At 34.5% G+C, this 23,966-nt stretch overlaps 1 long non-coding RNA gene across 1 annotated transcript in view; it reads left to right on the forward strand.

Moving 5' to 3' along the window:
* The first annotated feature begins 766 nt into the window (after positions 1-766).
* LOC138918548 (uncharacterized) overlaps positions 767-23,966 on the forward strand; it is a 65,279-nt gene continuing 42,079 nt past the window's right edge. The window contains exons 1-4 of the long non-coding RNA XR_011428038.1: positions 767-910; positions 4,331-4,595; positions 6,415-6,497; positions 21,970-22,044. This is a non-coding gene — a long non-coding RNA (uncharacterized lncRNA). The remainder of the gene's footprint in view (positions 911-4,330; positions 4,596-6,414; positions 6,498-21,969; positions 22,045-23,966) is intronic.

Raw genomic sequence — 23,966 nt, forward strand, 5'->3', positions numbered from 1 at the left:
TGAAAGTAAATCAGGTTTGTGGAAATAAAGGTAGGTAAAGTAGACCATTATATCAAGAGGTTTGCACAGTAAAAGGAAAGAGCAAACAGCACAGTAGGTTTTGAGGGAAGGGCAGTAGATTAGAAAGATTTTCACTATTTGGTTATTTTGTTTTATGCTGAGAAAGATTTAAACAAGAGTCACCTCTTCAAATAAAAACCAGAGGTAACAGGGAAAGAAAGAAAGTGGGAGGGAGGAGAAAAGAGAGGCAAAGAGTGAGGGAGGCAGGGATGGGCACTGATGGTTTATGAGAGAAACTGAGCTAAGAATTAAACTCTCAGATAAGGCATTGTGGGATGGGATTCAGAATGCAGGTGAACAGATTGTTCTGGAAAGAAAGGAAAAGGAAGGAAATTCTTGCTTTAAGCCCAGAGGGAAGAACATAAATATTGTATTGATTCCAAAGGCAGAGAGGAAAGTAAGTTGAAGGAACTCTGACTGACGATCTATATTTTTCTTGATTATTTGAAAGACTGTCTTCAGCAGAGATAAAGTGAGCTGGAGGTAGAATAGGCATCCATGGAGAATGTAAATTAAACAGTCATTACGAAGAATGAGAGACGGAGAGGACCAGGGACAAATATGGCGTACCCTGATAAACAATCCAGGTGAAGTTACAGAGTATGAGTTCCATGGGTGTTCTCTCTTAGACACACGCCAAATAGTTTATATTTGCTAGCTCAGGGATAGTTACCTTGATCATGAAATACTGAGTTAAACATTAACCAGACTAGCACAGCTGCCGAAGGAAAAGGTCCCATCTTTCTGATACTTCCCGTTTGATTAATAATCAAAATGAATCTACAAGATGTCAGCTGTCCATCTCCATATGGTTTTCATGATATCCGTTGATGCACTTGTGAAGAATTTAGTAAGTATCAATTCCATTTTATACAGAAAAGATCTTTTACTTTTAACTCGTCTTGTACAACTGCTCACCACGACCTGCAGGCTCCTGCCTCTTTCTGACCTCATCCACTTGCACACTCCCTTACTGATCAGCTACACTGGGTTTCTTAGTTTTCCACTTTCCCCTCTTAGGGTGTTGTCTAAAATCCTGCTAGCAAACAGCTGGCCACACTAGCTCCTTCTCTTCACCTTTCAGGTTTCTGCATAGTTATCACTTTCAACAAGAGACCTTCTCTGAGCATTCTGGCTGAAATAGCACCATTCTTGCATACACGCACACCTCACCTCTATCACATTCTATCCTTTTATTCAATTTATTATCTTTCTATAACACTGTCAAATCGTGTTATATTAAATGAAATTTACTATTGTTTTTAAGTTTTTTATTGGCTTAAAAGTTAATTTCATGAAAGCAGAGAGTTTGAACATTGTCTTCATTCTAATATCTGCAGTCCCTAGAATCATGCCTCACAAATAATATGGCTCAAAAAAACATTTGAATGAATAAATAAATGGATTGAAGGAACAGCGGTTTCTTGAGAATGTGCCTCTGACCTGACTGTGAAGTCAGCTCAATCCCAAAAGTAGTAATGAAAGGAGAAGGAAGAAGAGGAATGGGAGAAGACAGAGGAGGAAGAGGAACAACCCTTGGTTACGGTTTCTGTTTCAGGCGTGTCTTTTGGAACATCTCTATGGATGTCCTGGGAATAAATATCTCAAATACAATCCCCAAAAGTTTTAGGAAGGAGACAAGTAGGTTAAAAATGGGTATGTAATTGAATGGCAGATCAATTTGCACTTTATGGACTTCAATATTTACTTTTCTTTTTGTAAATTATGGGGAAAAAGTTGAACAGAAACAAAGAAGTTATAAAATGTTTAAATGAAAGCCATCTCTAAATATGCAGTTTAAAGATCTAAACATTTTGATTTCTTATCTTCCAATAAAATCAAAGTGAATTAATGATCTGCCATATAATTTTTAGTAAATTTCTCCATCAACTCATTGGAGGAAGTGCTAGGGAAGTTCCAAAATCATCTTCATCAAACAAACTGTTATCAGCTCATTAGCACACATTCATTCTTTGTTTTTTTTTTAAAGATTGGCCCCTCACTTAACTACTGTTACCAATCTTTTTTTTTCCCCTGCTTTTTTTCCCCCAGATCTCCCCAGTACACAGTTGTATATATATATTTTTTTAGTTGTGGGTCCTTCTAGTTGTGGCATGTGGGACACCACCTCAATGTGGCCTAATGAGCAGTGCCATGTCCACGCCCATGATCCGCACCCTGGGCCACTGAAGCAGAGCACTCGAACTTAACCACTCGGCCACAAGGGCAGCCCCACATTATTTCTTAAATACTGCTAATTTATTATCTTGAAAGTAATCTATTTAGGATTAGAATAGGTAAAGTTTGACTTAGTAAGCTAATAGAATATATAAAATCTTTCTAATTTGCCATGATAAATTTAGTGGGCTTTACTTTCTTATCCCTTTTACTGCCCTCATAAAGCAAATACTCTACATTAAAAAAAAAAGAGTGCAACATTTTTTGTCTTTTAACAAATGAGCTTTCTGCACAGAATGGCAGAAATACAGCATACAAATTCTGGTAATTTCTTGAAATTTGGTAAAGAGCATGCAACTGTGCAGTTTTTCCTAATATGATGACTGGAATACTTTGGCCAAATTAAGATCACATTGATTTTGGCAGTATTGCAGAAGAAAATAGCCTTTGAAAAAAGCCTGTAAAGCATTTTCTATAAAAGGTAAGTATTTGGGTCAATATCAGTTTTGCATATATTGCCTATTGCAAATCATTCTCTGTGTGAAAAAGAAAAGTAAAATACATTTCTTTCTAATATTTTAAACCCAGTTTAGCTGGGACTTACTAACAGCACAATGTGAAGTATCATGTATTTCAAATTTCCTTGTACCACAAATATTTCACTTCATTTTAGTTTGGTTCCTATAAAACTCACTGTTTTTCCTAAAATAAAAATCTTCTTGCATAAATTTCATACAATGAATAAAAAATATGTATATATAAATACAAGTATAAAAATTTAAATAGATTGTGGTACTAATAGATATTGTTGGCTCAGGATAATAGACACTGTGTTTAGCCTCCAAGTTTCCTGATCCAAATCATGGGAATAATCATTGCAATGACCTAGTTGAAATCTATGAAGAATGAGGCAGGTAGATTAAACAACTAGGTTTATAATTTAACTAATGGATCGATTTGACCTTTAAAAACCTAACATATTTTATACTGTAGAAATACAGAGGAAACAGTTCTAAGGAAGAAATATTTAAAATGCTTAAAAGTAAAACCACAAATAAACATGTGTACCAATATAGAAATTTTTAAAATAAAAAATGAATGTGCATATATTCCTTTCAAAGAAGATATTCTGAGCACTGCTAATAATGTTAGCATTTGACCTAAAACTGTGGAATTGAAATAATCTCAAAGAACTTCTAGTGTATTTTCAATATAACCTAAAATGTACATACAGCTTTACGTAGACTTCTATCTCATTTCACTTGATCTTTGCAAGGACATTGTTAATTGGGACATGTTTTTAGGTGGTGAAGGAGAGTGTTCTAGAAGTCACTTGTTCAAATATGCACCTGGGTTAGAATTAGGATCTAGAACAGCTGAGTTTTTCATTCATTCTTCTATTCACATGATGATTCATTCATATATTGAACCTGAATGCCTATTATATAACAGATACACTGTGTTGAACATGATAGATTCTAAATACAATTCTTGCTCTTATGCAAATTAACACATTTCATTTTTGTAAATTACTATTGTTATGGTACACTTTAAAGAAAAGGAAGGAGCTGAATATTTATTATAAGGAAATCCAGCAGAGTGTAGGTCAGCAAAAGCTGCCCTGACACAATGACCATGTTTATCATATGCCAAGATTTTCAAGCCATCCATTTTAATTTTAGCTTCAGAAAATGATAGGGTTCTTGTTATTTTATTATTTAAAAAAATCTCTCTATAGGAGTATGTCAGGAAACTTCACCTCATTTGTATATTGGACCTTCTACCTTTGACTGAATAAACTCTCCTTCAAGTAAAAGGACTATTTGTAATATGAAGATTTCAAAATAGGGCTAAATTACAAGTCATCTGCTGAGGCTGTAATGAGGAAAGGTATTACCAGCAGACAACAGCTCGAGCTTTTTCATTGTTTTTAAAAAGTAAGATGTCTATGAGAGTAAAGTGGAAGTTTGGAATGGAAGAGTAGGAATGGGGCCAAATTGCATATATTTCAATAATAGGTACAAGTTCAAAACGTACTAGAGAGTCCTCTGATTTTCTATACATGTGAACCAACTAAGGCTGATCTCATCAGATTCTCAAAATTGACTATTCTGGAGACGTTTTAAAATGGAGTCGGAGCTGCCTTTCCAGAGAAACTGCTGTGCTGTCTAGAACCTTGAACTGGCCAAACCTTTGGACTGGGCCCAAATGGGAATTGTTTTATAAGCAATTCTTTGAGAACTCAGCAGGAGAACGGACATCCTGATCACGAAGACTGAGGATTGAGGACTTTTTGAAGATAGAATCAATAGCCAATCAATGTTTAGCCAAGACTGGCTCTCTGCCTCCAAGTTCAGGTAAAATTCTTTGTAACACAAACTCCCTTCTTTGCCTTTAAAAGCCTCTGACTTTTACTCCCTAGTGGGACGCTATTAGAGTTTCTTCCTGCATCCGCGCATGTGCGCTCCCTGAATTGCAATTCTTTGAACCCGAATAAATGGGTTGACTCTGAAACTGGTTTCTGTTTTTGTAGATTGACAAGATCAAAATGTTTATTTACAATACAGAAAAGGACAGGACATCAAGGAGTGGCAAGTTTGGGTTCTAATCCTAGTTGTACCATTTACTAACTGAGTAATTTAATATCACTAAGGTTCAGCTTCTTATCTACCGAATGGTGATAATAACTCATAATGTTGGGAAAACTTCATGGCATAATATATGTGATTGTACTTTGTATAAAATAATATATAAAGGATTAATAGAAATATTATTGAAAGCTTGGATACAGGTTATAATAAACTTTTTCTAAAGACGTAAAATTGCAAATTTCTGAGATTTTTACATTCCTAAATTTCTCCAATGCAATTTTCTTTTTTCATCAGTGGGGCTTTAAAAATAGTTTAGTCTTCATCAAATTACAGGTAAATTTCCATCAACTTGAGAATTGCATCCTAAGAAATCTCATTTAAAGGATTACAAACTGTTAATTTTTTTCTCATCTCTTATATGTTGATGTGGACCACTGCCAAGTCATATTATATTCTAATGTTCTTAAAACATCTCAATATCCATGCACTTTCTCAAACGACACTGGTCAGATTATCCTAATGTGCAACTTCACAAGAATCATAACTTTGAACTATTCGGTACGAGAATCGCAATTGTGGTAACTATGTAAGCCCACTTTAAAACTATCAGAATTGAAGACAATTGCATTGACAGAGAATGATTCTCCACTTCCAATGTGTAAGGAAAATTCCCTTAGCAGTTACTTTTTGCTAACGAGCCATAGTGAGGATGACTGATTTCAAAGGAATGAGACTGTTACAAAAATCAAATGTATTAGCGTGATGAGCATGTGTTAATGTCTGAAAATGACTGATAAAAAAATATAAAAAGCTAAAACATATATATTAGTCTTTAGCCTATTGTATCATATATCCTACCTCAAAAAACAGGCAAAATATAATCATGTGTACATGGAAAATAAAAAGTACTTCCATATATTTATATTTCAACTGGAGGTGAAAAAAGAGCATATAAAGAGAGCAATATGAAGAATCAAATTAAGATGACATGGGTTTGAAGTAGAAGATGAGAACTTTTCATCTTCCTGCTTATGTCCTCCAAAGTGTTCTCCTATTATTTTGCTCGACAAATTGTAAGTGATTTTAGTGATGTACCTCACTTACCTCCTTTAGGTGACGACTCCATGGGCTAGCAGATTTTATTGTTTGGAAAGTAATGTTGGAACACACTTAATTTGTTCTCTCTGTAATCTGGAGTACTTGTTTCTAGTTTGTTGGTTTACCCTATGTGATACATCTGAGCAGGGACCGTGTCTTAGGGCTGGATTTGGTGAATGCTGGGTAAGCTATTATTTGTTACTATATCTTTAAGTTGAAGGAGGTATATCTGATATCATTGAATTAAATTTTTAAAAATCAAAAACCACATGCAAACAGGCAAAGAGGCTTCTCTGGATTCTAATAGCAACTACTCTTGCAGGATCTGTTGCTATATCCTTTCCATCATACAAAAACACCCTATCTCCATTCTATGTCAGATTCCTGAGTCTGCCCCAGGAATTTTCAGGCATCATAAAGCTCTGTGGAATCACTTAACATTCTGCTTTACTTTCTCCTTAAAGCACTTCCTTTGCTTATTTTGCAGTCTTTGAAGGCTTCAGCAGCTTTCCTGCCCTTATGTCACTATCCAACCCCAAGCCAGGCCCTGCCCAGGGCAGAGCCATTGCAGTAAGTATCATTTCTATGCAGGTGAAATAGTTACATTCCAGGCTCCTTTGTTCACAATTCAACTTGGACAATGAGTGCTGAATACTGCTTCTAGGAACAGATGATGAACTGTTTAAGAAACCTGACTGAATATCTATCTTGAGACTATGTTTTGTAACCATACAATTTATTGTATACTAACACTTCTCTGAAAAACATGAATCTCATTCTGTACCCGATTGAGAACACAATTATGAGATCAAATGTCTACATAATTGAATCTTAAAATAAATGTGAACTTTCCACTTCACTTTGACAATCTTGACTAGGCTGCTTACATTTTTGATATATTGAAATGCTAGACCACTTTGTTTTCAGAGAACTCAGATCTGAGAAGCTCATATTCTATTTATATGCTGGTCTTATGTTTTCTTTTCTTATGAAAAGGCAATGTTGATAGTGACTGAGCTGAAAACTAGATCTAAGACATGTTTTGCTGTCAGAGGCATGTGATTCTGAATAGGAAGACATACTGGACAGTCCAGCCCAGTTTGTAAGATCAATATGCTCATTTTTGAGTTGGCCCCAGCTAGGAAGGATCCTGGGTGGCTGTGCTGAAATTGTCCAGTTTACTAAACTAACTGGGTTCAAGGACCTGAATCCCTAGGACCAACTAACGAGGCATTCTCCTCATAGAACAAGGACTGGCGCTTAATACAAAGCAGACTAAAAATTATCTCCCTCTGGGCAATGGTAAAGTACACCTATCCCCTTTATTCGGCCTTTCAGAAAACCAAATTTTAGAAACTCTTGGGGCCGGCCCTGTGACCCAGTGGTTAAGTTCACACACTCTACTTCGGTGGCTCAGGATTTTGATCTGGTTCGGATCCTGGGTGCAGATCTAGCACTGCCTATCAAGCCATGCTGAGGTGGCATCCCACATGTCAGAGACAGAAGGATCTCCAACTAGAGTACACAACTATGTACTGGGGGGCTTTGGGGAGAAGAAGACAAAAAGAAACCCTTGGACATAGCTAGCTTCCTAATATTGATCACTTTTTATGGATCCTTTCCCTTCTTAAAATTTCCTCTTTCTTTTTCATCTATTTTAGAACACATAAGCACCTCATTAAAAAGACTTTTTTCTTTTGCCTTTCGTGGGTGAGATTGGGGGTGGAGTCTTAAATTCTCTTCTCAGTTTTATCTTTGAATCTTTTTATGATCATACCATATGTAACTCATAGTTATCCAAGATTCTTTATCACTCTGCATCAACAAAATATGTATCCACCTTAGCAATATGTGACAAATTCAAATCTCTTTCTACTGCCTTAAGATTTATAAAGCTCCTTTCTTTTCAAATCTGTGTCTTAATTTTCTATTGTTTATGCTTGTCTTCCCTATTTATGTAAAGTTCTGTCACATGCAGTATTTATACTTACCACTAGCTGCTTAATATTTAGTAATCTAATGATTTTCTTTACTATAAGGCTTTCTAAAGCCATGACATGATATTAACCATATAGTGAGCATTTTGAAATACCACTCTTTCTCTTACTTCTCAATATGTCAATTTAATAGTTGCTATAGATTCCACTAGCATAGAATTTTTTTCAGTCATTGAATCAAATATCTCCGAATGTCAAGAGACAAGTGTTTCCTCTCAGGACTTGTGTGTGTTAGTTTTGCAATAAAAATGTAAGATTATGAAAACCGATTTTACAGAACGTATTGGTAGTTGGAAAAATACCCTTATTTTCAACAAGTATACTTTAATTACTTTATTTTCCTAAGGAAATAGTGAGAAATACAATTAAATATGTATCCGTTATGAAGCAGAGTTAGAAAGACCCTGAATTCTCAGTAACAATCTATAATTATACTATGAATCCAAAATATAGAGTAACTGATAAAATACATGACTGATAAAAATATTTTAAAATAATTTTATATTATCTTAAAAGGACAGTATCGTAAATACAGTGTGTCTCAACTGTATGAATATATGTGTGCGTGTAATGCAGCAAAGACCTTCAGAGAGAAGAACAGTCCAGTGTTAACAGTGGGTAGATCTAAGCAGTAAGATTGTAGAGGTTTCTGATATCACCTCTATCCGCTTACGTGCTTCCAAATTTTCTACAGGCATATATTATGATAATAAGCAGAAAACAAATCTATCTTTAGAAACAGAAAAAATTCTGTCCTTTTTTGTAAAGAATAAAAATCTCTCAGCAGGCCTTCTCATTATCTGGTCTCATGTGGGAGATAGTATTTTTTAAAATACATCTATTTGCACAAGTGAAGTAACTACACCAGAGATATAAACTCTAGTCTCCCGTATTCCAAAGTTGCTTCCTGGGAATGAATTAAACAACAAGAAAGATTCTTGAACTCTTACAGAGAGTCAGGTGCCATTTAATGCACCATCAAAGTGTTGAATGAACCCCAGAGGCCCTAGATCAAGGCAGCAAGCGGGCCATCAACTCCACAGGAATCTATTAAGTAGCATCCCTGTGCACACTTAAACAAGCTTAGCAAACTTCTCTGACAGCAGCGATTAGGCTACATATGTGACTGAGGAGCAATTCTCCTGACTTCAATAGCAAAAATAAAGGAGGGACAAAGGAAGTTACCTTCCTTTTGTACTCAGTTGGTAAAATAAGTCTCAAAGAGCATAGTCTGGACCACTTTATTTCTCATATATTGCCTTGGTGCACACTTCATTTTTTTTTCTTTGAAGAAGATTAGCCCTGGGCTAACATCCAATGCCAACCCGGGATCCGAACTGGTGAACCCCGGGCCACTGAAGTGAACAACTTAACCACTGCGCCACCAGCCCACACACTTCATTTTTTTAAAGGTATTGCTTCTAAAATCATAAAATCTCAGATTCTCAAGAAATTTTACAATTAGACTTCTGGGTCTCACATTTTAAATCCATGAGAACCACCTGGAGATATTGTTAAAATGAATTTCCTGGATTCCACCCTGAGAAATTCTGATTTGATGGGGGGAATCTATATTGTATATAACATCCCAGGTGTAACTGGGATTCCAGTGGTCCACGGAGCACATTTTATAGGTCTGAACAATGATTCTCATACCCGTAAAATGCTTTCACAACACAGTCAATTGATGTAATTTGCAAAGAAGGTGGAAAAGAACAATCGTTAGCAAGTTTAAGTTTGCATATACATCTTTAAATATATCTATTTTGCACCTCTAGGTGACTTCTGCAGCCTATTTCATGTCTACTTCACTCCACTTTAAGAAAATAAAATTAAAAAACAAAACAAAACAAACGAAAAATAGAATCACCCTAGTAGATTAGGCAAATGCAGCCAGCATTGACAGCTTCAATAGACCCCACATCTTTAATATGCGGAAGTATTACCTGATTTTGAAGAGAAAGGCAGGAAGCCAAATTTCTTTGTTACATGTACTAAAGCAAAGAAAATTGACCCATTAGGCACAGTGCTGAGGGCCCAAACCACTTGTAACAACCCATGAGCTGTTTTAATTTCTTTTGAACTCAAGAAAATTTGAACTTTTAAATAGAAGAAAATGTTTTAATATATATCATTAATATATTTGTCTTTAAAACACACAAACATAACATATAATTTTCAATAGTTTTTTAATGGAGAAGGGGGACCACAAAGGCACAAGTGCTTAGGACTCATGAAAGAAATAGAGCAGCTCTGGCCCAAAGCTGTCTGTTGTAACTGTCCTGATTTTTGACCTAATATAGGCTAATCCACTGACAGTTCTCTTCTCTCTCCACCTTGTGCAGTGAAAAATGAGTGTGAAGCTAGTTATGAATTTGCATTTCTCACTAAATTATTTGTCAGATTTATCAGTAGAAAAGATATGGTTTCCTAGGAAAACACCACATCCCAAAGACGTCTTCAGGAAATGCTTGTTGACTGACTTACATCAATAAAATCTCCTAAAGAATTCATAGCAATATGGACACCGCTTAGGAAGAGCTCACTTAGCTTGTGATATAGAAGAAAGAAAGTTATCTTTCTCCTATGTTTGATGAATTGTTTCTGTTCTTAATCTTTTTAGATCTTTCTCAGTATAGATTCTGCTCGACGAATGCCATTAAAGACAAATTTGAATAAAAATACCAACATTTTCTGAGTATCCATTTTGTTTGAGAAACTTCTTCATCCAGAAAATAAAAGAGGCAGTTGAGAAAAATTCACTTGTTTTTCCCCATAAGAAGTCCTGTATTCAGTTTTGTCTCACTCTGAACAGGCCATATCATTTTTAAAGTTTTATGTATCTTCTGGCTAATGAATTCTACTTCTTAGAATCTAGGTCAAATTACTGATTGAAAAAAACTAAAACTCTGAATTACAAAAAGATATTCACCAAGAAGAAACACTTAAGTACAAATAGTCCTAAGCAACCAGAAGTGCAATAAAAGTGATATGCCTAAATTAATAATGATGGCAGTAATCAAATGAATCACGTATTTGCATATTTATATTTTTTCCATTCCATATATTTGCGTTGTTGCCTAGAAGGAATTTGGGACAATGACAGAATAGATGTTTGTCATTCTGGGGTCCTAAGTAAATTGGTTGGGGTCTGAAGCAACTGGAATAGTCTGCTGCAGAGATTTCTTTCCTGGTTCTTTTTTATCTTCTATGAGAATTAAGACAATCCCAAAGCTAGCAATGAATATGAAAAAAGAAGTCAATATATTCACTAGATTGTTTATTATATAGTAATGATAAATTGTAATTTTGAAAATTGTATAACTATTAACAAATAATATAATTATTCTATAATTATAAACAAAATGTAACTGACAATAGGGAAAGAAAAAATATGTTAAGGATTCTGTATATAGTATGATTACAACCAGATTTTTAAAATGTAAATGACCTATATAAAGATTTTTAGAAAATAGGGAAAATACCTTTAGGTAAACATTTAGGGAACGTTTTATTCCTTTTTATTTTCACATTTTCCGAATTTACATAGTGGAATTTTTTAATGTAGGAAATAGAACCAAGGTGAAAATAGTGATGTGAGAATTAATTGAGAAAAATAAAATATAAATATACAATAAAATATATTCTATTTTTAATAATAAATAAATAATAATGTAAACTGTTTGAGTTGCTTTAAAATTTGTCAATGGGATATATAAAAGCCATAATTAATTAAAAATTAGTGTCCTGTAAGTTAAAATTGGTCATTTCCAATGGTGCAATCCTGCCTCTTTACCTATTTTAAATTCTCTATCTTTTGCTTCTTTTACACAAGCTTTATACTGCCTTGATGTTTGGTGGGTATGCCATCATTTCATACATCTGCCTACCCCCAAAAGACTCTGAATCAATCATTGTTGTTGTTGTTGTTGTCACCTGCTGTCAAGTTAGCTTCAACTCCTGGTGACCCTGTGAATGAATGATGTCCATAAAAATTATTAATGATACCAGTTCTCCTTGCTTCCCTTTGTATGCAGAGGGTATATCCCTTTGTCTGAGGTAAAGTGCTTGCCTTTTATAGAAGTCTGAGAAGTAAATGGAATAGAAAATTTCATGGCTACTTTTATGCTGAGGAAAAGTTGCGATTTCAATACATCCCATGATGGTGTCTTTTGGTCCTCAAATTCTTCACTACTCCTTCAAATACCTAAGCTTGCTCTTACTCAATAGCCTCACCACCCTGGCAGACATTTAATTCATTCCTTGCCAATCCTGTTTTCCTGAAAGACTACCAACCATACATCTTTGTGCTTTCAACCAGTCAAGCTCAGCTGATTGACATCACTGTAAATGTGTGTTAAATAACTTATTTGGGGCTTCACAAGGCCTGTCCTGAACTCGCAATACCCTTGTCAATCATTCTACTAGTAGTAATCCATAATCTTATCCACCTTCTTCAAGCTCCCAGTTTTTTCCTGGCTCCCTATTCTCTGCAGACAATTTTCCATCATCAAAGTATTCAAAGATTCCAAGATAAGTTTTCCCTTTATATTTGGCTTCCTTCCTGTGCACAATGTTTATAGCCTTACCTTTCCTTTTCCTTCCTCCATCCCTTGCTTACTTCCTTCCTATCTCTGAAGAAATCCTATTTGGAAAAAATCCCTCCATTTTTAAATTTGTTCCTGTAGAATTACCGATTACCCCTGTTGTCCTCTGCCTATGGCCTTCTTGATAATTCTATAAATGTGTTTATTCTTGGCAATTCTTATTCATGCTTTTAAATCTCTCCTTTCTTCCAGTATACCCCCAAAGTCCTATGTGTGGCCTCTAATCTTTTTTTTTTTGACCTGTGTGAAATAACAGTCTACTGTGTTTGTCAAATTCATTATATTTACAATTATTTCAAATTATATTCATCATGTCTCTTCACCATTCACCCCATAACCAGCTAATATTTTTAATCTTCTCTGTCTTTGTTGAGGTCTTGCCTTAGGATCAAGGCCATGGTGTCATTTCTGACTAATCTTATGTCTTCCCTATTAACATATGTAATAATTTTCCAAGTCCAGCAGATTCTACACCCACAATATCTGTCTCACATGTTCATGGGGGTTTTTTTGACCTCTTAAAACTAGCACTAATATTCTTGTGAAATATTAGCATAACCTAACTGGTATCCCTTCTTTCATTTCCTCCTGTCTGATCTATTGTATATCCTACTCGAAAAAATTAATTTTAATTGATTCAAAAGACTTCAATTACTCTCATTACTTATGAGATTTTGGGTATCTACAGTATTACTCCAACCTTGAAATTTTATAATTACATGTGACTATTATTTTTACCATTTGATGCATTAATGCTGAGAAATTATGTATACCATCATGTGGTAGAAGCTAATAATGCAGAGGAAATAGACTAAGTTTAATTTTGTGTTTACCATATGCCAAACCAGAGCTAGCTGGTCTATATTCATTTCCAGAGTTTTTCCCCGTAAAATACCACAAGGAAGGTTTTATCCTTATTTTACAAGTGAGGACCTAGGATAAAGTGATGTTTAGGAAGTTAAATAGGTGCACAGAGATTTCAAGTCCACTCCTATTTTCATACCACCTTATACATGGCTTCTCCTTGCTCTACAACTTCCACAGAGTGACCCCAAAGGTTTATTAACATGACTGAATCTCAATCAGAAGGGAGCTCCTAGAATGAGGATCCTGAGTTTTGTTCTCTTTAACCAACATGTCTGACAAAAGGCTTGGCACATAGAAAGTGTGGGAAAAAATATTTTTTTGAATGAATTGGATGCATGTGGATTTTTTTAAATTGACAACTTAAATCTTAAAGACAATCTTAAATCTTTAAAGACTTGGGAAAATTATGTCAATAAATAAATGAATACATTCAATAACTGTTTAAGTGCTTTTGGTCCAACTGGCACTATTCTAGACACTGGAGATATACTAACAAAGTAGAAAAAAATTCCCTCATAAAACTTAGGTCACAGCAATGGGAAATATAAAAGAATAATAAAGAAAATGTGATATATAGATATATAGATATATATACATACAATGGAATATTATTTGGCCATAAAAAGGAATGAAATCCTCCCATTTGTGACATAACAGATGGACCTTGAGGGCATTATGCTAACTGAAATAAGTCAGACAGAGAAAGATAAATCTGTAGGATCTCACTTATATGTGGAATCTAAACAAACAGAAAAACAAACAAACAAACAAAAATACAGAGAACAGATTGGTAGTTGCCAGAGACGGGAAGTGGGGGTGGGAGTGCAAAATGAATGACGGTGTTACAAACTTTCAAATATGAGATACAAAAGTTACAAACTTTCAAATACAAGATAAATAATTTTGAGGATAAAATGTACAGCATGGTGACTATTGCTAATAATACCATACCATGTATTTGAAAGTTTCTAAGAGAGTTAAACTTAAAAGTTCTCATCACAAGAAAAAATCTTTTGTCTATGTATGCTGATGAATGTTGACTAAACCACTTATTGTGGTTTTCATTTCACCATCTATGCATATATTAAATCATTACATTGTACACCTAAAACTAATACAATACAATGTTATATGTCAACTTTATCTCAATAAAAAGAAAAATTTTTAAAAGGCAGAAGATATAGATACATAAATTATTAATATGGTGATGATGCTATGGCATAAAACTAATTAGACAAGGGAAAGAGATAGGGTATGCGGCAGTCAGAAACTACAATTTTAAATGCAGTATGGCAAACCTCCCTGAACAGATGTCTATTTGAACAAAGACCTTGAGGATGTGAGGGAGCCAGCCACGGAGGTATTCTACGACTGAGAATTCCTGGCAGAGGGTGAAGGAAGTGCAGACGACCTGAAGCAGAACAGGTACATACCTAACACTTCTGAGGAAGAGCAGGAAGGCCTGCATTTGGTAACAGAATAAGACATGGATTCAGCAATTAGAAATGGGGTCAGAGAAGGTCATAATACAAATCACGGAATGCCAGTGGGCCTTTCTAAGGACTTTGCCTTGCCTCTGCATAAGATGAGAAGTAATTAAAAGTTTGGAGCAGAGCTATGGTATGATCTAAATTGCATTCCAAAGGATTCCTTGGCTGCTACATGAGTATGTGGAGGTTAGGTGAACAGGAGTGGCAGACTGGAGAGGGAAGGCAGAAGTGGGAAGACCAATCAGGAGGCTACTGCAGTAATGTAAATGAGACAGGACATATGAGAGTGTTCCCAGGGTGAAAACTGTGGAACTGGGAGAAGAGAATCTAGACTTGTTTTTTCAGTAGAGCCAACAAAATTTGCTAACGTATTGGACATGGCATGTGCCAGAAAGAAAGGAATTAGGAATGATATCAAAAACTTTGGCCTGAGCAACTTGAGTTGTCAATTTCTACAGTGCTGGAGGTTGTAAAACAAGTTGGTTTGAGGGGAAGTACCATGAGGCCAGTTGTGTATATAGTATGTTGGGATGTCTACTAGATATCCAAGTGGAAATGCAATTCTGCAGATAAATGTACGAGTCCAGTGTTTGAGAAAGAGGTCTGGGCTGGAGATATAAATTTAGCAGTCATCACTGTTCAGATGGTATTCAATTTTGTGGGACCAGATAAGAACACCAAATCAGTGACTGTATACAGAAAAGAGAAGGGCAAGAAGTACGTGCTGGGGGTGCTCAAAGGTGAAGAGCTTAAGCAGACAAGGAAAAATGAACCAAGGGACTGAGAGAAAGCAGTCAGTGAGGGAGAAAGTAAACTGGAAGATAAGTGAAAAAAAGTGTTTGAAGAAGAGAAAAATGATGATCTATTTCAAATGCTATCGAGAACTCAAGTAAGATAGGACTGAGAAAAGCAAATAAAGTAAGGTAAAATTTACATCGTGACGGTCATGGTCACCAGTAACCTTAAAAAGAGCAGTTGCGGAGGAGTGGTAAAGACAAAAGCCTGATGGAGGGGTTTAAAGAGAAAATAAAGAAAGAGAAATCGAAGACAGCAAGTATCAAAACCCAGAAGATGTTCTGTTTCTGAGGGCAACAGAGAAATGTAGTAGTACAATGGTAGAGATATGGGCAAGAGAAAAAGAGAAGGGTACTATTTTTAAAAGAATATGGGAGGCGAGCCCCATGGCCTGGTGGTTAAGGTGGGCGTGCTCTGCTTCAGAGCCCGGGTTCAATTCCCGGGCATGGATCTACATCACTCGTCAACAGCCATGCTGTGGTGGTGACCCACAAATAAAGTGGAAGAAGATTGGCACAGATGTTAGCTCAAGGTGAATCTTCCTCAAGCAAAAAGAGAAAGATCGGTTGGGGCCAGTTTGATGGCATAGTGGTTGAGTTTGCATGCTCCACTTCAGAAGCCCAATGTTTGCAGTTTCAGACCCCAGGCACTGACCTACCACTGCTCTCCAAGCCACATTGTGGCAGCATCCTGCATAAAACAGAGGAAGATTGGCGCAGATGTTAGCTCAGTGACAATCTTCCTCAAGCAAAAAGAGGAAGATTAGCAACAGATATTAGCTCAGGGTCACTCCTCCTCACACACACACACACACAAAGAGGAAGACAGACAACAGATGTGAGCTCAGGGCAAATCTTCCTCAAGGTAAACAAGAAAAAGAATAGGCAAACATACAAAAACAAGTATCTCCTCATTTTCAGATATTCCATATGTGTTATATTTACATTCTTAAATAGCAACAACTAGGTCAAGATACACATAAAAAAATAATAGAAAATTATTCTAATGATAACTTTCTGTTTAGCAAACAGTCACACTAAAAACGTAGAGGACTAGTAGGACTATTACATGTTTAACTTAGAAATTTTCTTTAAGAAAATATTGATCAAGAAATATCTATTGATCGAAAAGTAAATCGTAGTCTAGATATCTATGTGGTGAATGAATAGACTGGAAAGTCATATTTAACAATATACGTTGATAATTCAAAATTAAGTAATCAGGATGCAGGAAGGTGTTATCGTGATATATAGCCCAAGTGTTATAGTTTCTCATATTTTTATAAACTAGTGAATGGATTATAAAGAGAAGCAGTACAAAAAAAGCATGGATAGTAATTTCTAATCTATTGAGAATTTACAGTTGTTCGGATTCTTTCTTATCAATTAAAATCACAGCAATATATGGCACACTTAAAAGAAATAGTAAATTTTCAAAACAAAACTTTTAGTGGAGAAAAAAATAAAGAGAGCTTTTCCCCATTACCTCTAACAACCAGTTATCATTCCCGTAGTAAGAAGGGGAGATCTGGGGGCAAATATTTATCTTTCTAAGCACTGGTTTCGAGGATACTACATTGGGAAACTTTAAGAGTTAGTAAACCTCATTGCACATATCTAACTTATTAGTATCCAGTTACTTTGACACTTTTTTACTGGAGAAAATTAAATAGAGTAAGGAAACAAAAATCTTTATATCCTATCTAAAAATTGAGTATACATCAACCACTTAATGAGATAGTGGAAAGATGACTCAATAAGAATGAAAGCTTGCAAACAATTTGATAGATTCCCTTCTACCTCTGTGCTCCATCCTCCACCCTTCATCGTGGAGGATGGCCTATCATGAAGACATTTGGAGAGGGACTAATATTATTTTCTCAGATGATCTCCTCAAGTGAGGCCTGAAGGAAAGATCCAAGCTAAAAGACTCCATTAGATATTCCCTTGGAGAATAATATGGTTATTCTTGAAATGCTGTAAAGGAAATAACTATAGTAAATCTGATTTAAAGAGGACAATTATGTTAGAATTATTCAGTTCCAAGAAGTGGCTAAGGAAATATAGTCTATAAATGTAAGAGCTTGTTACTAACAAATCACTCCTTTATTTCACAAGAGTATGACCTAGAAAGCTATAGTTTCAGTAAACTTATGAACCCGTGTATTTACTGCTATTTCTTATTTAACCTTGTGATTGAGATTGAGCATCAAAAAAAATCTCTCCATAAGGCAATGTATGTCAAATTACTATATAGATTAAGCTAGTCAACTTATGGGAAGCATGGGATAAGAATAATGCAGTTCTATTAACTTAATGAATAAAAGAAATTCAAGAAATATTTTAAGTAACTTTGCCAGACCACACACATTCTGGGTGTTAGAAGAAATGTGCATTGAATATTTATAGCCTAAAATAATGTACTGCACGTATTCTTTATGAAGTCAACTCATTTTATTTGGATTTCTGTTTGACAACTTCAAATCCTAAACTTGCAGGTTTTTTTAATTGCACAGCCATATATGTAGATTTATTTGGAACATTTCTGATGTCACATATTATGTTATACTGTACTAATAAGAGCTAAATCATTTGTTTTGATTTTTGATTTAGAAAACATGGTCATCATGTTGCTAGATCCCTTTAGAACAGAGAAGAGAGTTAAGGTGATTATTTTAGGACCAAGTTCCTTAACCTAAAAAAAAAGAGAGAGAGATTCAGATCCGGGTAGAGAGGTCACTTCAGAGATTGAAGAAAAAAGCAGCCATTAATTTTAGTAAAGTAAAGAACAAGACAGTGTACTTCTTAGAAATTTGTATCCTTCACAATGTGAAGCAAATACAGAAACCATTCACTTTCCAAAGTCAATTCTAATATTAATAGTTTTTAAAGCACGTGTATGTGTGTTCTCTGGAGAGACATTTATCCCAGTTCATCCCAGCCTTTCCCGGTTTAAAAACACTGAAGGTCCCACATCCCTGGAAATTCCTCAGTCCAGGACAAACCGGGAATGTTGGCATGTATTGGTGATCTCAAAAGAAAACTTTTCATTTAATTAATTAGTGATTCTAAAATAAGGTACGTATTAAATTGAGAATCACTTTGTTCAAACAATAAAAAACAGGTGTACCTTGGCTATCGATACAATATATAGAGGGTCCAAAACATACGCTGAATCACGTTGGTAAAATACAGAAATGCCACATTTCGAGAAGGCTTATAAATTTAATCTTCTTATCTGGACATACTTTTTTGCTATATCCTAGTAGAACTCTAGCCTAAAATTACATAAATTTTAGCTGAAATCTCTATAATAGCTTCCTTATTTTCCTCCTTTTCTCCATTTATTCCAGAATATATTTTCACAAATTTTTACTCTATCATGCACTCTACTTATAAAAACAATAGAGTGATCACATTTTAACACCCAATCAAAGCATATGATGCTTTTCAATACTTTACTTCTTTTTATCTAGATTGCTTTCACTCCAATTATACAAAGAAAGCACTGTGACTTGGGATGTTCTCTACCGCCAAGGAAGCCCACTTCCTGACCCCCAGTTACTCTTTATTTCTTTCCACTATTACTAAAAGAATGATATTTCTATGGTCTGCAATCAGTACCTTCCCCAAATTACATTATCTGACTCATAAAAGTCTTTAAAGACCAACTCTTACATTAGGAATGCCTAGATCATCCACAACCACCCCTCCAATACATGACACTCCAATCTTTATCCATCATGGCAAGATGACTGTTTTCTAACGAAAAGTTGCTTTTTAAATTTTCTGAGACTTTGTGATAATTTGGAGGGAATATGTAAAGAATAAAATAGTGATAGTCAAACGAAAATAATGGTAAAATTTAAATCAATAAGAAGGTAGAATTTAGGGGTACCCTGATGATGACCATAAGTCTCTCTAAGCTCAAGTTCTATCTGATGCATGTTCAAGATCAGATTTACCTAATTGATTACTCATTTGAATATCTCTATTAGTCCATAATGAATTACAAAGACTCTGAATTCTAAATAATTGAACTTTTAGGTGTATATTTTACCCAATATATGTATATGGTCTTCCCTAGCATTGATACAGAAACAGGTGTAATATCTTGCTGAAATATGAAAATTCATTTCTTATTTGTCCTCGTATTGAAACATGTAAAAATATTTTTATTTTTATACATAATATGACTTATTTTTAATGTGGAATAATTAAAATTAAATACTGGAGCTATAATATTATAAAGTACTAATCAGTTCACAAAACCATAAAACCTAAACTCACTTTATGTAAAGGAGTTCCTTTTCAAAATCAGACAAAAAATAATTTGACCTCACCCAAGTTACATTTAAAAGATTTTAAACATATCCTCACAAACACTAATACACACTAATGAGAAATAATCTCTTCCTTCTTTCAAAACATTTTGGTAACTAAGCCACAGGAAGAGATGCTTAAATATTTAAAAAGTTTAAAACAAATATATAGAATTACATAGCAGTCAATACCCAATGAAAAATCAATTATATACAGCAGTAAGATTTCTGGAATACATATATATAGTCTTATTTCTTAAAAATCAAGTAACATCTACAAGAAATGCTTTAAAATAGCATTAACAATATTCTATACATAATACCTTATGTTGGAAAATGCATCATTTCTGCATAAATCCGTATGTCTGAAGTTTATATTTTTGAAATTGGCTTCAATTTCCATCATAGCTATCATTTATGAGAGATTGTTAGGTAGAGAATTGGTTTCCTAGTTGAGTGTAGCAACCAACGGTTGGACTATGAATATTGGAAGATGCTTGCAAGAACAGAACCACATATTGTGATGTATATGTACTTGTTTGGGATAGCATATTGTAAGGCATATTGATGTTTAGAATAACCATTATGGTTTCCAGTTTTTCTCCAGCAATTTCATAATTCCCTTTGGCGTACAATCACTAGGACTATTCATACATTAATCTATTTAGAAAATGACTAATAGTGTTTTTGACATTTTAAAAGATTTGTTTATTTGTATCTGTCCTAAAGGGGCAAAATCTTATAAAATATATAATCAGCAAAGTATTTTTTCCCAGACAGGGACTAATCTAATGTTTTCTAACACCAATGAGAAATTCTCTGAATGGTAGGATTCTTCTGTCACTCCCCTATCGAACATATTCTAGGAAAAGTGAAAATAGCTCAGGTTACTTTACAAAATATGAACCCTGATATATTTTCTCCGTGGTAGCCTTACCTAGAAATTCAGTCTTTGTGACCAGGACAAACTGTTGCCGCATATGTCATTTTAGTTTTTAAGTTCAATCTAAATTTATGATTAGTTGACTCATATTAAAATGTGCTAATTTAAATTTATTAGCAGATAAGTTAAACTGAAGCATCTGAATTTTCCTCTTGACAGATTTAGGGAAAATAGAAATACATATTGTAATAGTAAAAATAAGTTGTGTTATATTCACATTTACTAGCTGAAATATTTTCCATCACATGATATATGTCATTGAGAAGTGTTAAAGAATGTCACTATCCTTAAAATCATTCATAGCTCCACTGAAAATTCACTTGATTCCATTTTGTTATTATAAGAGAAATAAAAAATTTAATGAGATAACTTGCAAAGGACAAATACAAATGAATCCTGAACTATGGAAAATAACCTGGAATGCTGTAAAATAATGGGGATCACCATAGATAAAGCCAATCACTGTGGATTGTAAAAAGGCAGTTACATTGTTCCATGAAAGAGCATAGAGAAATATGAAGAGAAAAACATTGGTGTTTAAAGAAGGAAAACTTGGTAGCACTCTATATCAGGAAGAAAACTCTTAAGGAATAGAGCTCTACATTCCCATCCACAACATAGATTGCCAACTTGAAACAGATATTTAACTTTGGGCTAATTTTATTTGGGAAAGTGCATGGGGAAAGTTGTCTTGCTGTCCTTTTAGTAAAATTTGTGACTCATCAACATGATCTCAAGATATTCTACACATCTGCCATTTTTTGCAAATAATATAATTATCACTGAAGAATACAAATATTAGCATTGTTTTAAAAGTTATATTTCCTAGAATACATCAAGAGAGCCTGGAATGTGTTACTTTCCATCAAATAGAGGAAAATGCAACATGCTGGACCCAGAGTAATCCTTGAGGGGAACTGGATGCTTATCTGTGTTTCCCCAAGAATGGAATGACTCTTGATTCCTCTCTCACCTACTAGAAAAATCTGTCACTCATCTTCTCCCATTCTGTTATCTTTCAGATGGAGACTATGCTGATGACTTTATGTTTGTGTGGAGATACATCTTTATACAACTTACACACAAATATGTTCCATGTAAGTTATATCTTAGGCTTTCAGCAATATTTGAGAGATGATTGAAACTCCAAAAACTCTCCAATTAATATCACTTTTAAAAAAAGTAACAATACCACCATCCCTATCATCTTCTCTAACAAAAACAACTCCAGCTCAATATAGATAAGAAAATTAGTACGTTGACTTTAAAAAATATATTTACAAATTATACAATTATATGCAATTATTGTTGCAGGAGTCTATCTATAAAGTTTATTTGATGATATATAAATAATATGACATAAATAATAGAGAAAATAAGAACAAGTTTATTTACTGGTCAGTTAAGATCCTTGAGCAAAAGACCATGGTATTATCTCTAGCTCCCAGAACAGTTTCTGTTGAATAAATACATGAATGAATAAAAAACCATAACTTGTATATGAACACTCTCTCAAAAAGCAATTTGTGAATTCATCTTATTTAGTACAAAGGTGAACTTTTGCAAAGAATCAATAAAGTTTAAAAACGGTAGGGAGTTAGGTCCACTCACAAAGCTCCACAAAAGACCTTAATACAACTTACGTCTGGGTCTGTACCAGTAACTCTATAGTCACCGATCAACATGTATAGTCCTATCTATCGTTGTATCACGTTATTATGTCTTGCTTGCTGCCAAATAAACATGACACCTGAGAATAATTGACCCACTTGAAATATGTCAATTAAGCAATTATTATTATGGAGAAATTAAATTAGAACTGTAATATTTCAGAAGCATGTTTCTGCCACTTCAGTAAGATTGGGGTTTTCTCTACACCTGACCTTTCCACCTGCCACATAATGAGAACACATTTTCCAAACGTAAACCACCAATGTTGACTTTGAGTCTAGCAGAATGTGAAACAGAGGGTGAGAAAAACGGCTGTAAATGACAGGAGCAAAAAGGAACAAAAACTATGGCCCTCTGCCAATGCAACCCTCTTCTCCTAGAATTCAAACCCCAATTCCAGTCACCCAGCCTTTTTCTCCACCTGCCAATGACAGGAATAATTGTGCCTACTATACTTTCCATTTTCAATACCAATGAAATATGGCTGAAGTCTCCTCTTTGTTCTACTGAGAATCCAAAATGTCATCTCACAACCTTATTAGCTACACATGAAACGCATACAAAGTATTTTTAGCTAAACCAATGAATTACCTTAACGGTAAATAACAATTTGGAAAACCAGAGAGTGAACATTCTCCCTGATTTGTTCTCCCAATCCTCTTATTATTTCTTCACCTACATTTCAGAGAAGCAGGCTCTGGCTATAATAAGAATTTCAAACTAGAAGCTAGGAAAGAATCAAGTATTTGGGTCGTTTACAAACAATTTCTCTATTTAAAATCTAAAGATGGAGAAGTTGGTTTAGACTGATCTCTAAGGTGTCTTCCAAATCTATAACTGTAATTTAATCCTGCAAAAAACAGAATGATTATTAGGCAAATTGCCACTTGGTATAATTGTGGTCTACAAGGAAACACAACCCATACCACAAAATGCTGAACAACTCAAAGAAAACTCCAAGCTAATTTAGGAAAATAATTGTTGATGAGAAGGAAATGAAAACAAGTTTATCTTGTTATATTTTTCAGAGCTGAAAATATTTTCTTAGAGAAATTTAAAAATCTTAAAAAGAATATAATTGTTCATAGTCTTTGCTTATTTAGATGTTAATTCTTTATAAAACGTTTGGCTGTAAAATCATGACCATGTTTTTTATATATGATTGGCTCCAAAATATCTTCAGATTATGGCCAAAACACTTGGTGGTGTTTTGTTTTTGTTTTTGTTTTTAAGGCACCTCTTGAGCTAAAATTCCTGACATCATTCATAGTTTTAGTTTTTCACACCTTCATCAAAACTAACTCATGATAGAAATAAATCCCTGCCATTGGTTGATATACAAGAAATT

The sequence above is a fragment of the Equus caballus genome, chromosome 17 (assembly GCF_041296265.1).
Source record: "Equus caballus isolate H_3958 breed thoroughbred chromosome 17, TB-T2T, whole genome shotgun sequence".
In the NCBI taxonomy this organism is placed as follows: Eukaryota; Metazoa; Chordata; class Mammalia; order Perissodactyla; family Equidae; genus Equus; species Equus caballus.